Source organism: Lissotriton vulgaris, chromosome 7 (assembly GCF_964263255.1).
Source record: "Lissotriton vulgaris chromosome 7, aLisVul1.2, whole genome shotgun sequence".
Classification (NCBI taxonomy): domain Eukaryota; kingdom Metazoa; phylum Chordata; class Amphibia; order Caudata; family Salamandridae; genus Lissotriton; species Lissotriton vulgaris.
The window spans coordinates 374,925,987-374,940,338 of record NC_141695.1 but is presented as its reverse complement, the minus strand read 5'-3'; the positions used below and the strand labels follow the sequence as shown (position 1 = coordinate 374,940,338).

The 14,352-nt window shown below is 45.6% G+C and overlaps 1 protein-coding gene across 4 annotated transcripts in view; it reads right to left on the bottom strand.

Moving 5' to 3' along the window:
• PTPRH (protein tyrosine phosphatase receptor type H) overlaps window positions 1–14,352 on the bottom strand; it is a 723,213-nt gene that overhangs the window by 390,465 nt on the left and 318,396 nt on the right. The gene's annotated exons all lie outside the window — the stretch shown is intronic.

Genomic DNA, 14,352 nt, shown 5'->3' with positions numbered 1-14,352 from the left:
ATCTCTTTGTTCCCACCTCTCTAGATCCCAAGCCTTGCCATCTTCCCGTGGGGTATGGTGGAACGATGCTCCATCCCCCATCCCTACATTCCGTCTTTTCGGCTCGGTTTCTCCAGATACGAGATAGGATCCACCGTTCTGTTCTAGACCACTGTAACTCGCTTGCTGTCTGGTGTCGCTCAACAAAATGAAAGGTCCTCGCCGGTCTTCCATGTTCCCGTGATCTCGTTCTTGATCACCAGAAGTATGGCGAGACGTTTCGCGACTCCCTATATTCTCATGACTTCGTCCATGATCACCGGATGCATGGCGAGACCCTTCGCGACTCTCCATGTTTCCGTGATTCCAATGTCGCACATTCTCATCTGGGGTATGGTGAGTGCACCTGAAAGTATTCCGGTACTCCTGCGTCCTTCGTTCTCCCTCACTAAAGGTGACGCGAGGCACTTCGCCACACCCTGCACTCCTGTCGTCGCACATCTGCCTATTGCCGCTAATAGTAGGGCAAGTATCTCCTCTGCTTTCTTGACTCCCTCTCTCCCACTCCGGGCTGCTTTCGCCAGCTCCACAATGAGAGAGAATCCTGTTATCCTGGTCTCTCCACTCTGCTCCTGTTTCTAAACTTTTATTCCGAGCCTCTTCGGCAGTATCCCATTCTTTCAGGTATTCCCTTAATTCCTTATAGGATTTCGGTTTAGGTCCCCTTAAGTCCATTGGCCCTCTTTGACCTCCCTGTTCTATCCTGGGACCCGTTGCGGAATCTAATGGGGTACTCCGACTCATCGGTGCTAGTATCTGCCTTTGAGGGTTTATCATGGCATTCCTATTCTCCACTTCTGCCCTTTCCCTGTCCCATCGTGCCTGTTCCTCCTGCTGGACCCCTTCTGGGTTGTAGATTGACACAATAGGCCCTATGGTAACGGGTACTTGTAAAGCGTCTGGCATTTGGTACGACCTTGCGCATTGCGTCTCTGGCACCTTCTGGACCACGAATCTTCCCACTACCCTCTGTTCGGAACTAGTTTGGGGTATTTCCTCACTCTTGTTGGAATCCCACTCTGTTACCGGGATCGATTTATATTCTCCCCACCTAGCTCCGTCCCCTTGTTGTAATATGGGACTTGCAGTTTCGCTGTTGTACGGAGGTGGTCTATCTGTTAATAGCCTCTCTATCAGATCCTCCTCCGTCTCGCTTTCCTCATCTTCCTCTTCTAGAGGTTTCTTTTCTCCTGTGGCTTCTATCATTGTGAACAGTTTGTCCGCTTCTATCTTTTGCACTCTCCACTTCTTAGCTTCCTCATCCCATTTGGCATCCTGTACTGCCTTTACTGATCGTCTCACTCTTTCTTGGCGCCTCTTTACACTCTTTTCGTGTGCTGCTCTAAACCATGCACTAAGGGCTTCGAACTGTGTTGGCCTCGGTAGCGGTCTTGTTGCAAGCATTACCGCTTTCAGTTGGTTCAATACGTCTAGTTTAAACGTTCCGAATCTTGGAAACGTCAGTTCCTTTTCCCCTTCCGTTAGCCTATTCCACTCGGAGATCCATAGTATCGAGTGTAAGCCTACATTTACTGCCATATGATAAGCTGGTGTGCCTTCTGGTGGAGCTTCTTCTCCGGCATATAAGTTTCTTCTATTCCTCCTAAAGATTGTTCTTAAACCCTTAAAACACTTCATTTTCTAATAATCTACGAGTTTCTTCTTATTAATTCTCTTCCTTGTTTACGTCCTGATGACAACCACCAATCCCTATGCGACTCTCGCTAATCGGCCTATCCCAGCGCGGTTCTACACCAACCGTCCAATCTCAGCGCGGCTCTACGCTGACGTCACTCGTCCCCTCTGCAGCAGTTCCCCTCCTTTCTCAACTCGTCTCGCGGTCTTACATGCGTTTCATTCATACACTGAAAAATGACTACTTCCGTCCAAGCGATCACCTTTCTCTGACTGTACGGCCACAGTCTAACTGTAATTGCTACCTCAACTGGCAAAACGTCTTCCCTCTTACGGTCGGACGCTTGCCTCAACTGATAGGTTACTTACACACAGTAAACGTACGACCAGCGTCCGTTACTCATACACTCACTCTTACGCTCCCCCTATCATCGGTCTATCGGGCAATCAATGGTACCTCATGACTCCCTTTCAATGGTAGACAAATTACTCTGGGTGTTCGATACACCCGAACCACTTAAGTCCTTCTCTGGAGCTTAAGATTTCATCCGGTTGCGCGCGCTCACAACCTTCCCTCAATCACACTACAGGCATTCAACTCCGCTTGACATTACAGCACAAGTACAACATAAAACACCGCAATCTTACAACGCATGACCCTTATACTCACTCTCGACCAACTCTGCTGCTTTTCTCTCGACGCACCGTCAGCACCGTCTTCGGCTGCGATTCTTCTTCTGGTCGTCGATGACTAGGAACCTTGGGGTAAACTAAACCTGACCTAGGTTGTCTTCCTCAAGAAGATAACCATCTTTCTCTGCTACCAACTGCGGGGAATGAGATTTTAATATCTTTTATGATCAATTTGATAACTTATCTCATTCAATAATTTTGGATCGCTCTTTATCTGTCATTGAGTAAAAGACAAACCCCATATAGGTTAGATAAACCCCATAAACGGACGCCACTCTGAAGAACCACTTGCAACTGATAAAGTTTAAAAGGTTTAATATAAAATTAAGAAAAGTTGCAAATACAATCCTCTCAGGATCAAATTCATCAAATATACAGGAACCAAAAGGAACATATATTCCCTAAAGAACCTCAGTCTACAAATGAATACAATTAAAGTCAGTTCCAGAATCAGCAAATTAAAAAGAATCGATATGAAGTGGTTCTTCTGCGTCATCTGCAGAAAGAGAAAAAACAATCAAGTTAAATCTGTCCCTACTCTATACTAAGTGACATCCCTACTTCGCAAGTTCCTTTCCTAAAAAGGTGTCAGCAGTTTGACTCCCAAAGAAGTTCAAACTCTCTTAGCCTCTAAAGGTAACTTAAGTTTAAGAAGCAGTACCCTCTCTGCCTACCCATCCGCTCTCTAAGGGTCCTCGGCCTACTGCTCCCTTGCGCTCCGTTCTCTCTCAGCGCATCTGCTCAAGTCATCTACCTTCGCCCTCGCTCTGAGCAATTCGCCTTCGCCTTCGCTAATCGCCAATCGCAAATCGCTCTCTTATCCCCGGGGTGCTGTCCCTAAAATACACAATCACAGTGTGGGTGGAACGCCCCTTCGACGCCCACCACGGACTTTCCCCGATGATGTCATTTTCTGGCTTTTTCCATTGCTTCGTCTCTTTGCGTCGTCCGTTAAGTTGACCCTTCTTCTTAGACGCCATCTTCGTCTTCTTGCTGGTGACTTCATTCGACACTTTCAGATCAAAAGTCAATAACCTTAACAGAACTTTAACTTTTACGACTATGATTGTAACCCTTCTAGGTCCTGTGAATGGTCATTCCAAAACAAGACTCGAATTCCAAGCGTCTCCTCTCACGTTTAGGCAATAAACTCCGTCCGGCATTGTCACCTTAAATCTAACGAAAGCTAGACTCCTTGGCTCTCACGTTCACATCAAGCTATTCATGACTCCTGTGAGCCCACTAAATTACATACATCGGACTACGCTCCTGCGAACCCTTGGTCAGTCAGGTTATAATCACAAATGACCTAGACTCTTCTAACATTCCTACAAACTTCTTCTACACAGTATAACCTTTAACACACATTTATATATGATCGCATTTAACAAAGTCTTGATTATAAGTGAATACATTTTACATAGAATATATAGAATACGAAGTTATATTCTCGTTCGTTACATCGTCATGTATATATACGTTCTGCACATTTCTCCACGTTACATTTCTCGCCGTTTCTCCATTGAAAGTTACACACGTACATGAATTCTACTTTGCACGTTCTACATTTCGTAAGCATTTCTACACATTTCTACATTAGCCCTCTATGTATACGGGCCTTCTAAATATAATGCATGTTCGAGTGTAAATACATTTACGTTTCCTATATCACGTTATCACATCTGTTAACTTTATACTATTGGCGTCAACTTTACGTTACGATATACATTTCATTCCTACGTTTATGCTATATACGTCTAAATATGGCTAGGATATGCGTTTTATTCAAATTGCGCTCTCTCATACTTATTCGCAGTATCAGAGGAGAAAGGACCGCAGTTATCTAAATAAACACACCCAAGTGGGTTATTAGATATGTACAACTGTGTCTGGGGCGGGCCTGCAGCAGTAGAAGGTTTAATCTGCTGGCAAATGTCACAATTAAGGACATAAACACGCGTCTGTTTGTACAATCCGTGCCACCAGTAACGCTGTTGTAGGGGAGATACAGTAGCTGACACACCGGCATGCACGGAGGCCATACCCTTGTGTGCTGCTGTAATCAAAGTCTGCCTCCGGTCCGCGTTGGGAAGCAACCTGTTACCAACGTCATTAATTCTCACATAAGGAACTTTCTCAGGACTTTAAGTGATAAGAGTATTTAGAAGGGAAACCTTTCGGGTAATTACCTCCCTTCTCTGTTGCGGCAATAACTGTCAAGATGTCAACATCAATCTTACTTTTGGAACGTGTAACTGCTGCTACTGAACATGTTGCAACTGCTGTCTTGGCGGCTTCACCGGCAAGACTATATATTATCAAAGGCAATGGGCTTTGTATCGACAGGGACTGCTTGCGCTCTACTAAGTTACTGACAACTTGTTGAGTTAGAGACAGTGTTAAACAGTGGTGCCACAGGAAAAGGGAAACCCTCTGAACCCTTTACACGGTGTCATGAACAACACCTGGACTATATACAACGCAATTTCCTGTGCACACAACATATTCACCGGCAAGACTGTTGCCAACAGCATGAACTCAGAAACACTGGTGACCAAGAATATGAATCACAAACACGAGTGGGAGCTGTTCTTTAGGTTCAGCCACTCAAACCCAAATCATTTTATGTTTTATTGTGCGACCTTTGGAATCAAGATAGTCATTCTGAGTCCAAAAGAATAGATTGTTATTGTATGATTGAACACAGTAGTAAGAGTCATTTACGAAAAGAGTAGTCACACTAGGGTCTGCGTATTCCAATGCAAGCAGCAGAGCACGAAGCTCTGCCCATTGAGTGGTACAGTCTCCTAATGTCTGTGTATGCACGATATCGGACTTGAACTCACCGTTCACCATAGTACTTACCACAATTGCGCAGGCCGCAGAAAATGCGGGCTTTGAACCAGTCGTGGGCTGCGCCCACACGTTAGTATAAATGATACAATAGAGATCCTCCAGCGGGCGAATGGTCAGAGGAGCAGGATGAACAAATTCATACTGTAAAAACTCCTGTGTCTGCAAAGAGGCGTCAAAAATGAACTTGACATCAGGGGATGTCAAGGACGTATCCACCGTGGGTGCAAAGCTTTCAAATTAGGTACACTGGCTTTCATCACTGCTTCTAGAGCGCGATACGGAGTAACAACTAAAATGCGTTTCCCCTGTGACAGTGCACGTTCCTTATGAATCGCCATCTACACTGCTGTTAAGACTTTTTCCACAGTGGAAAACCGCAACTCAGCCGAAGTGTACAAGTGTGACTTGTAAGCGATAGGGACTGTGTCACCCTCATTAAATGTCAGGTAAGTGAAATCCACTGCCCCAGGGGCACTCCTCATCACCAGGTTGGTGTGGTTATCACGAGTCAACAAGAATTTAGATTCTAGAAGATCAGCCTGCAAAGATTGCAAAATAGCTGAATGAGCAGGCAGCCAGCATGATTTGGAGAAAGTAGGTTGCACCAAAGCATAAAGAGGCTTGATACGCTGGGCATATTCGGGAATGTAAGAACGCCCGAAATTCAAAAAGCCCAGTAAAGACTGTAGTTTCTTCAGCGTTGTAGGAGCGTGCAGCAGTGCGCATTTCTCCAGAAAGTGAGGAGCCAAACCTCGACCTTCATTGTTGAGTTCATAGCCCTGGAACAACACTGTAAACTCTGCAATATGTGACTCTGCAAAGTTTAATTTGTAACTGAAGTCCTCAAACAGACAAATAATGCGGTCAAAGTGACACAGATGCGGCCACAATTCGTCGTCTGTGAGATAAATGCCATCCACATACGAACAAGTATCTGGGTCGAGCCCCACCAAAAGAGAGACTATGCGGGCGGCAAAGACACCAGGACTGTTCTTATAGCCCATAGCCAAACATCGGAATTGGCGTTATTTGCCACCACTGGTAAAAGCTGTCCATTGACTACTAATAGAGGACAGGTTGTGGGTGAAAAAAGCCATTGGATATGTCCTGTGTAGTTTTAAACCTTTTGCGCATGAGACTATCCACAAGAGCGGAACTGTGAGTGTTTTGTACCGCGCACGTACGACAATGGGACTTTAAGTGCCGGTAATCCAATACCAAATGGTATGAGCCATCAGGCTTAGTCACAGTAAAAAGAGGGTTATTCATCGGCGACACACACGTTTCAATCACACCTTGATATTCCAATTGCTCAAGGATTTCTGCAACAGGAGCTTTCGCTTCTCGTTGCATAGGGTATTGGGATTGAGGTTGTGGCATAGCCTGCAAAGGAATCTCAGGTCTGGGGGATAATTTGTCCCAACCACAGTGAGTACGGTACAATGCTGGGTCAAGGGCCTTAGCCCAATCTTCTGCAAAATGCATGTCCTAGTTCTTTGGCACTGTCCAAGCGAAACTAGGGAGGATCACCTCTTCCCCTCGCGGAGCTGCTAAAACTAAAGGTGGGGGCCAGTCGACCTCCGCCAACAAAATGTCATAGGTAGTAGTCAGATTTTCCCCAAATACCCTTTAATGGTACGTTGTATGTCACCTTCAATTAAAAGGTCAATTTCAAAAAGCCATTCAGGGGGAGCCACTCTAGTGTCAGCTTTCTCAACAACAACGAAGGTGTCAGTCGCTGTCACCTTCAGTGGTGGACGCAGAGCCTCTCGCACTATGGTAATCTCTGCCACGCTGTCCAATAACGCCAGCGCCCATGTCAGATTCTGAAGATGCATTCTCACTATCTGTGGCCTATCTCGCTGTTAAAGCTGCAACTTTCTTCTTTTGAAACGGAGGTCTTTGACGCAGTGAGTCATCTTGCTTGCATTTACCGTCGGCCTTGCGGGGCTTCTCACTGCTCTGTTGGGCACCCTGGCCTCTGCCGCCTCCTCCTCCATCGGTTGGTGAGACCAATGTTTCCTGCAAAGAACGAGGAGAACGTTGATCAGGAACCTGAAATCTATCAGGCTACTTAATCGTAGTGCGGTCACGCAACTCATATGTACGCTCAGCAGGCGCAGTTATTGGTGAAGCAGGACGGGACCCCTGTTTCTGTTGCTGCTTCCCCGGTTTCCTATTCTTACTCTAATTTTGTTTCAGAACTTTCTGGCATTCATCTTTATCAGAATTTGCCACTTGAGTTTGCTGCTGCGTTTGTTTTCTAGCAAAAGGCTTAACACCCAAACTATCACGGTCAATGGTCTAATAAGCCGCCGTAATAATTTTCGGTAACTGACAGCGCTTCTCTGCGTCGCGGACATTGCACAAAGCATTAGACACCTGAAAGCTTACCGCATCCCACTTAACTTTAGCAAGGACAAGATCGGAAACTACGTCAAACACTCCCTCGAGTCTCATCCCAAATTCAACAGCCGCCTCCGGCTGTGTTCATCCTGAATGCTTTTAATGACGGAGGGTAGGATAGTAATACACCGTGTGCCGAAGCACCTTGTATAGACCGCCGCAAAAGTCATACCCCATGTGGTACAGTCAGTCACTTCCTGCACTAAGTCTTTCTGCAAACGGATTGTAAGGATCCTGTGCTTTTCCACAGGAGTAGTATTAGGAAATACTGCCTCCAGTTGGTCACAGTTTTCGGCAAGCCAGAAAGGCATCTCATCCTTATCTTGGGGACGCTTGCCCATAACCGCATTAATCATAACGGGACTAAGCTTCAGCCCGTTTGGTCCAACTAGATGGCCGCACCTCCAGGAGTCCCACCCGGGAGGTTGCGGGAAACGTAATGAACTAAGGCCCGTTCAACCGCTACAGCAGAAGCATAAAGGGGCCTCAACTCAAGAGCTGTACACCGGCCCGAATCCGGGTGCGGGGTAAAACCAGCTAAGACAGGCCAAGAAGACCCTGGAATGGACAACGGTCCTAATCTAACCGCTGTTAGAGTGTGGGGAAGGGCGCCATTAAACCAAACGCTGTGCTGCCAATCAGAAATCGGAATCTCCTATGTCCTATAAGGAGTGTACTCCCTGGGCACGGCAGTGGGAGTGTAAATATGAAACACATTAGTATTCGCATCGACCGCAGGAAACGTAACCCATGAGTAAAACAGCTCAAACGGGTAAGCCGCGTCAGCAGAGACAACAAAAACTATTGCCATGTCTTCCAAGGAGACATTGAAATCCTGCAAATGATTGCATACAGCCAAGCGACTGTGCTGCGGGATATCAACGGCAGCCATATCGACACGGATAGTAATTCAATAGAAACCGTTTTAAATATCAAGCTTGAATAGACCTATTTAACTATAGGTAGGTATTATCCCTTACCACTGTCATCCGGAAACAATAGCGAGGGGTCGTGAACTGATATAAGCACTACTTGAGAGTCTCAAATTAAGACCACAACGATGGTGGCGCCATGTTGCAAGGATTCTGCTCCTACACAGAACTGTGCACAGAGACCCAGGACCTCAGTGAATTGTGGTGCACTAAAAACTCACCTCAGTACCTAGAAAACCCCAACCAGCTAGCATCAGTGTCACATTAGCTCTTTGTCCTATAGCAAAGTAACCAATGATTAGAAAACCCAGAGCATGAGACTTAGTATATACTCAGGAATGGTGGGAAGTGAGAACACTCTTTCGTTATATTCTCTTACAAGTCCACAACAAGGGTAAATAAGAGACACGGGTAAGGGTAAAATATTTATTCTAACAACGTGCTCTCAGGTGCAGTATCTTTGCCAACATAAGTAGACATATGATTAGAAATAAAATAATCAGCATTGTTACAATTCCATAAAACACAAAGGGAGAAATCATATTACAATGATGGTGAAAACAGGTCTTATAGCGCCTGGTTATAACACCCTCCCTATCTAGGAACTATGTTTATAAACTATAGAAGGTCTCTTAGGCTTGTTTGGGGGACGCCATTACCTCTCAGCTCAGCAAGAGTGAATCACATCAGGATCAGCAAAAGCTCTCTGCATCACTGGAAACGGAAAATCTTCCAAGTGCATGAAATCATGGCTGGAGTGCAATAATAAAGGAGCCAGAATTTCAGTTGGCTCGCAGCTGCCATGTGTTGTGTCTAAAAACGTTAGCCGATCAGTTCGAAAAACAGCTACCTTGTTATGATAACCTTGAAGCCTTCAGCACTCACTGTGCAGACTAGGGTCACGATGTAAGTCTAGGGATGTCGAAAACAAGCCTTATCTCATGTGAAGACATATGCGCAGCCTAACTTACAAAAACAGCTATATGCAGTGTTGTGTGCAAAAGCAGCAAAAGGTAAAATGGCGTTTAACTTCTAATAAGCCATGCTAACATAGCAAAGTGTGCAAACCAGGCCTAGCCCACACTACAGTTTGTTACAGCCAGTTTAGAGATGGTCATCACTTAATGACACATGGCCACTCTATATTCTATTATGGCTATTGAACTTATAACGCTGGAGAAAGGACTCCGAATGTTGTAGGGGTGCCCTGCTCATGCAGGGGTACCCTCACACTTAGAAGGGAGCACCCTAACTTCAGGATTGAAATGCCTGCCTTAGGGGTAACTTATAGGTTTTAAGTGTAGTGACCTCAGATATAAGAACACCTACATCTGTCATAAGTGGTACTAACACCAGCGTACACAGGCTGCAATGGCAGGCCTTGAGTAACAATTTGGGTGGTCTTTCATGGGTGGCATAATACATGCAAAAAGCCAATGGAGACCCCTGGTGTACCTATGCCCTGGGTACCTGAGTACCATATACTTACCTGGGTACACCAGTAGCCAATCAGGAGTGTGCCTAAATTCTCAACATGTTTAATTTAGAGAGGAAGCGCAGAGACTGGTGTTCTGGTTAGAAGGATCCCAAGTCAGACTAGTCAGAAAAACATAATGACACCAGCAAAAAGTGAAGGTGAGAATTCAAGCAGATCCTACTTTCCTACATATAGCACATGCATACCTGAAGACTTCCCAGCCCTGATTCAAACCAGCAGCTGACAAAGTTAGCTCAGCTAGGAGCTGAGCACAGGAAGATTAGAAAATAAACACATGTTTTAAGAGCTTTCCTGAAGGCAAGTTCAAGATCCAACGGATGCAGTATGAGTGGCAGAGAGTTCCAGAGTCTGGTGCCAGATGCTTTAAGGAGCGAGCACCCCATCTGAATCTACAAAATTTGGGTGTCATTGCAAAAGAGGAAATTACAAACTTTAGAGATCTGCCAGGGTTATATGGTGGGTTATATGGTTTGATAAAGGCATGAAGAATTTGAGGCCCCTTCCTGTAAAAGGCCCTGCAGGTAATGCACAGAGATTTAAATCGAACTCGTTGATCTATGGATAGCCAATGGAGGTCAACCAAGGCTCTCCTTGTAGACAGGTGCCTTGGGATTTTAAGGAGGAAACAGGCAGCAGCATTTTAAATGGTTTTTGGCCTTTTCTTCACATAGCATGAGACCCTAAATATAGGGACTTTCAGTAATCCAGCCGAGGGATTGTCTGGGCCTGGAGGATGAGTCTCTGTGCTACCGGAACAGAAGATCTAACCCTTTCCCTAAAAGTCTGTGACTACTGAAGCATTTTAAAGCTAGGGAGTTTGCCTGCACTGCCATTGAAAGCCTGTCGTCGAACCAGATACCCAGACTTACTATAAATAGTGCACTAATGCCCCGATCTAATAATAGCAAGCATTGGCAAAGCTAAACGTTCTGAGTTTGAGGCACTAGCATGTATAAATGTGCATACCGTTTGTGTCAGGTTTCTTTGACACCTGCCTACTTTGGACCTTGTATGTCTACGCTGTAAGCTTAGGGGAAGCATGCACAAACATAGGCAACACAAAGAGAATCACCTAGTAGAGAGACATGGCACAAGCTATGTTCAATTGACTACATGAAAAATAAACCATTGGTACTAGCAGTCCTCGGCTCATCGAGGCTGTCAGTAATGACAAAACCCAAGCAACAAAATTCATTCATTTCATACACAGCCAGCTCCTGGCCCACTTAAAAGTGGGATTAGTACCCCCAATAAGAAGATAGATGCATGGGACCCTGCCAATAATTCTTTGCATGTAACACTAAAGATTGTGTTCACTGGTAGCCTTGCTTACTCAAGTCTATACAGCCACCAGAGGGCTTCGAAAAGCGAGATATTTGTACCAACCTTATTCACACTTGTGTCTCTTCTCCTCCCACACTCTGTTCTCTCTCTGCTTCAGATGCAGGGGAATGCACTTACATTCTGGTGCTATGAGTCACTGGCAATCCAGCACAATACCAAAGGCATGAAAATGGCTTTCCAGTGCAAATCAGCACTGTACAGGAGAACCCTAGCTCCTTCCCTACTTATCCCTGCTAGTAAGAGGGAGTATTGCCCCTTTTAAGGTTCAGCATCCCGTATGAGAAGCAGTGGCTCTGTCTCATTAATAGCACACCACCACTGGTGAGGAGCATGGCTGTTGTCCAAATAAAAGGATAGCATTCCTTCCCAGTGTTTCCTGTACTGTCCACACACACTATAGCATTCAGTGTGACGGAAAAACAGAGATAGTGTCCTAAAGAAAAGCAAAAAGAACTCACAGACCTGATACAGTGTGCGATTGTGACCATAAAACAGCCCTCTTTGGCACTGAGCAATTTCTGAAAAGTTAAGCAGCACTACTGAGAAGTGATGGTGATGCTCACATGAAAGTACGGTGGCCCTGCTGGGACGAACGTGCAACAGAAGGCCATAAAGCGAACTAACTCTGTAGAAACGCTTGGCTTGCCGTAAAGTGTTGTTACTGTTCCTTCAGGGTTACAGTAGTTCTCTAGACAAACGTGCTGACAGTACCCCACACGCTCTAGAGCACGAGGCCGGTTACATGCTGGTGCACTGCTACGAAGAGTAGAATTCACTTACAGTTCACGCTGAACAGCAGAGTTGAATTCTCTGTATGTCCGACCATACATAGCACAAGTAGGCAGCTCTGCTGAGAGGCAGTACTGCTCACAGAAAGGAGAGCAGAGCTGCTGGAGCAATAACATTAAAATGACAGGGACCTGCTGGTAACTGGAATAAATATGCAATGTTACATCGCATACCATTAACAACGCAAGTCGTTACAACCACTTACTATAGGGGGCACTGGATGTTGGAATAATATCATTTACTATTTAACTCCGCTCTGTGCAACAGTAGGGAAGGTATTGGATTTTAAATCCAACACCTTCTGCCACCTACATCAAGTCGTTGTAACGACTTGCGTTGTGATGTAACAACGTGGTCGTGTAACGACCGCGTTGTAATGGCATGCAATGTATCGCATGCTATTTAAAGGATGTCTCCAACTGGAATACTTGTGTTAAAATGACAGTAACCCGCCGAGAAGTACTGGAACACATGCATTAAAATTAAAGCATCTGCTGAGAAGTACTGGGACACCTGTAGTAAAATTACAGCAACCTGCTCAGAAGTACTGGAACACCTGCATTAAAATTACAGCAACCTGCTGAGAAGTGCTGGAACACCTGCATTAAAATTACAGCAACCTGCTCAGAAGTGCTGGAACACCTGCATTAAAATTACAGCAACCTGCTGAGAAGTGCTGGAACACCTGCATTAAAATTACAGCAACCTGCTCAGAAGTGCTGGAACACCTGCATTAAAATTACAGCAACCTGCTGAAAAATACTGAAACTCATGCATTAAAATGAATGGCAGCAACCTGCTGAGATTTACTGGAACACCTGTATTAAAATGACAGCAACCTGCTGAGAAGTACTGGAACCCCTGCATTGAAATGAGAGCACCCTGCTGAGAAGTACTGAAACACCTGCATTAAAATGACAGCACCCTGCTGAGAAGCACAGGAACACCTGCATTAAAATGACAGCACCCTGCTGAGAAGCACAGGAACACCTGCATTAAAATGAAAGCAACCTGCTGAGAAGCACAGGAACACCTGCATTAAAATGACAGCACCCTGCTGAGAAGCACAGGAACACCTGCATTAAAATGAAAGCAACCTGCTGAGAAGCACAGGAACACCTGCATTAAAATGAAAGCAACCTGCTGAGAAGCACAGGAACACCTGCATTAAAATTACAGCAACCTGCTGAGAAGCAGTACTGCCGAGAAATTGTTTTCTAAGAATGGTAATTGTGATTAAAACTAGGAACATGCATTTTCCATCTAGGTGATGTGTGGGGGTTCTAATACATGCCCCTTCTCCAACTAACAGATCGACTTCCACCTACTCCTCACCCAGTTCTCCCGCTTCCTGTGGATTCCGCATGCCTTGTCTTATCACTAGCCCGTTCTGATGGAGGTCCCTGAGTTTAGCCCTATGGAGGTTAAGGTTCTTTTGTCACTTTTGGAAAAGGAGGTGGGGGGGAGGGGGATTTCCCAGATCTACCAGTCCCTGGTTATCAACTCCCTTGACTTATTCCTTGTCCTTCGCACTCGCTGGGAGGCCTGGGTGGTTGCATTGGAGGATGGGGAATAGAGAGAAGCACTTACGGCACCCCTGGAGTTGGTCATCTCCTCCCAGCTTCGTTTGAACCAAGTAAATGTTCTTCATACAACCTATTTTACGCCAGAGCGGCTTTAGAAGGCAGATAAACTGCCAACACCTGCTTGCCGTAAGCTGATAACACAGATTTTTATCATGTGATTTGGCTGTGCCGCATAATACAGCAATACTGGTCCTCACTTCGGGGGGGTCTTGACGGATGTGTTGGGTAGGCCGATAGATTGTTCGCCTCAGAGCGTGGTCATGGGTCTACTGGAGGACTTGGGCGGCAGGAGGTCTGAGAGACCCTTGGTGGGTCTGAATATCCTGTTGGGGAAGCGAGACATTGCCCAGCACTGGACTGCAAAGACTGCCCCGATTTGCATGCGAGGCACAATTCATGGACTGGTGTTCAAAGATGAGGAGCCAGGGTACACAGATCGTGGCTGACCACAGAAACATCGTGAAATATGGGGTATCTGATGGGAACATTTCGGGCTCAAGGGAATGTGATGTGGACCCCTCTATTGCTCTCTGATCGAGGATTGTCGCTTTTCGCCTTTACTTTGTTCTGCTTC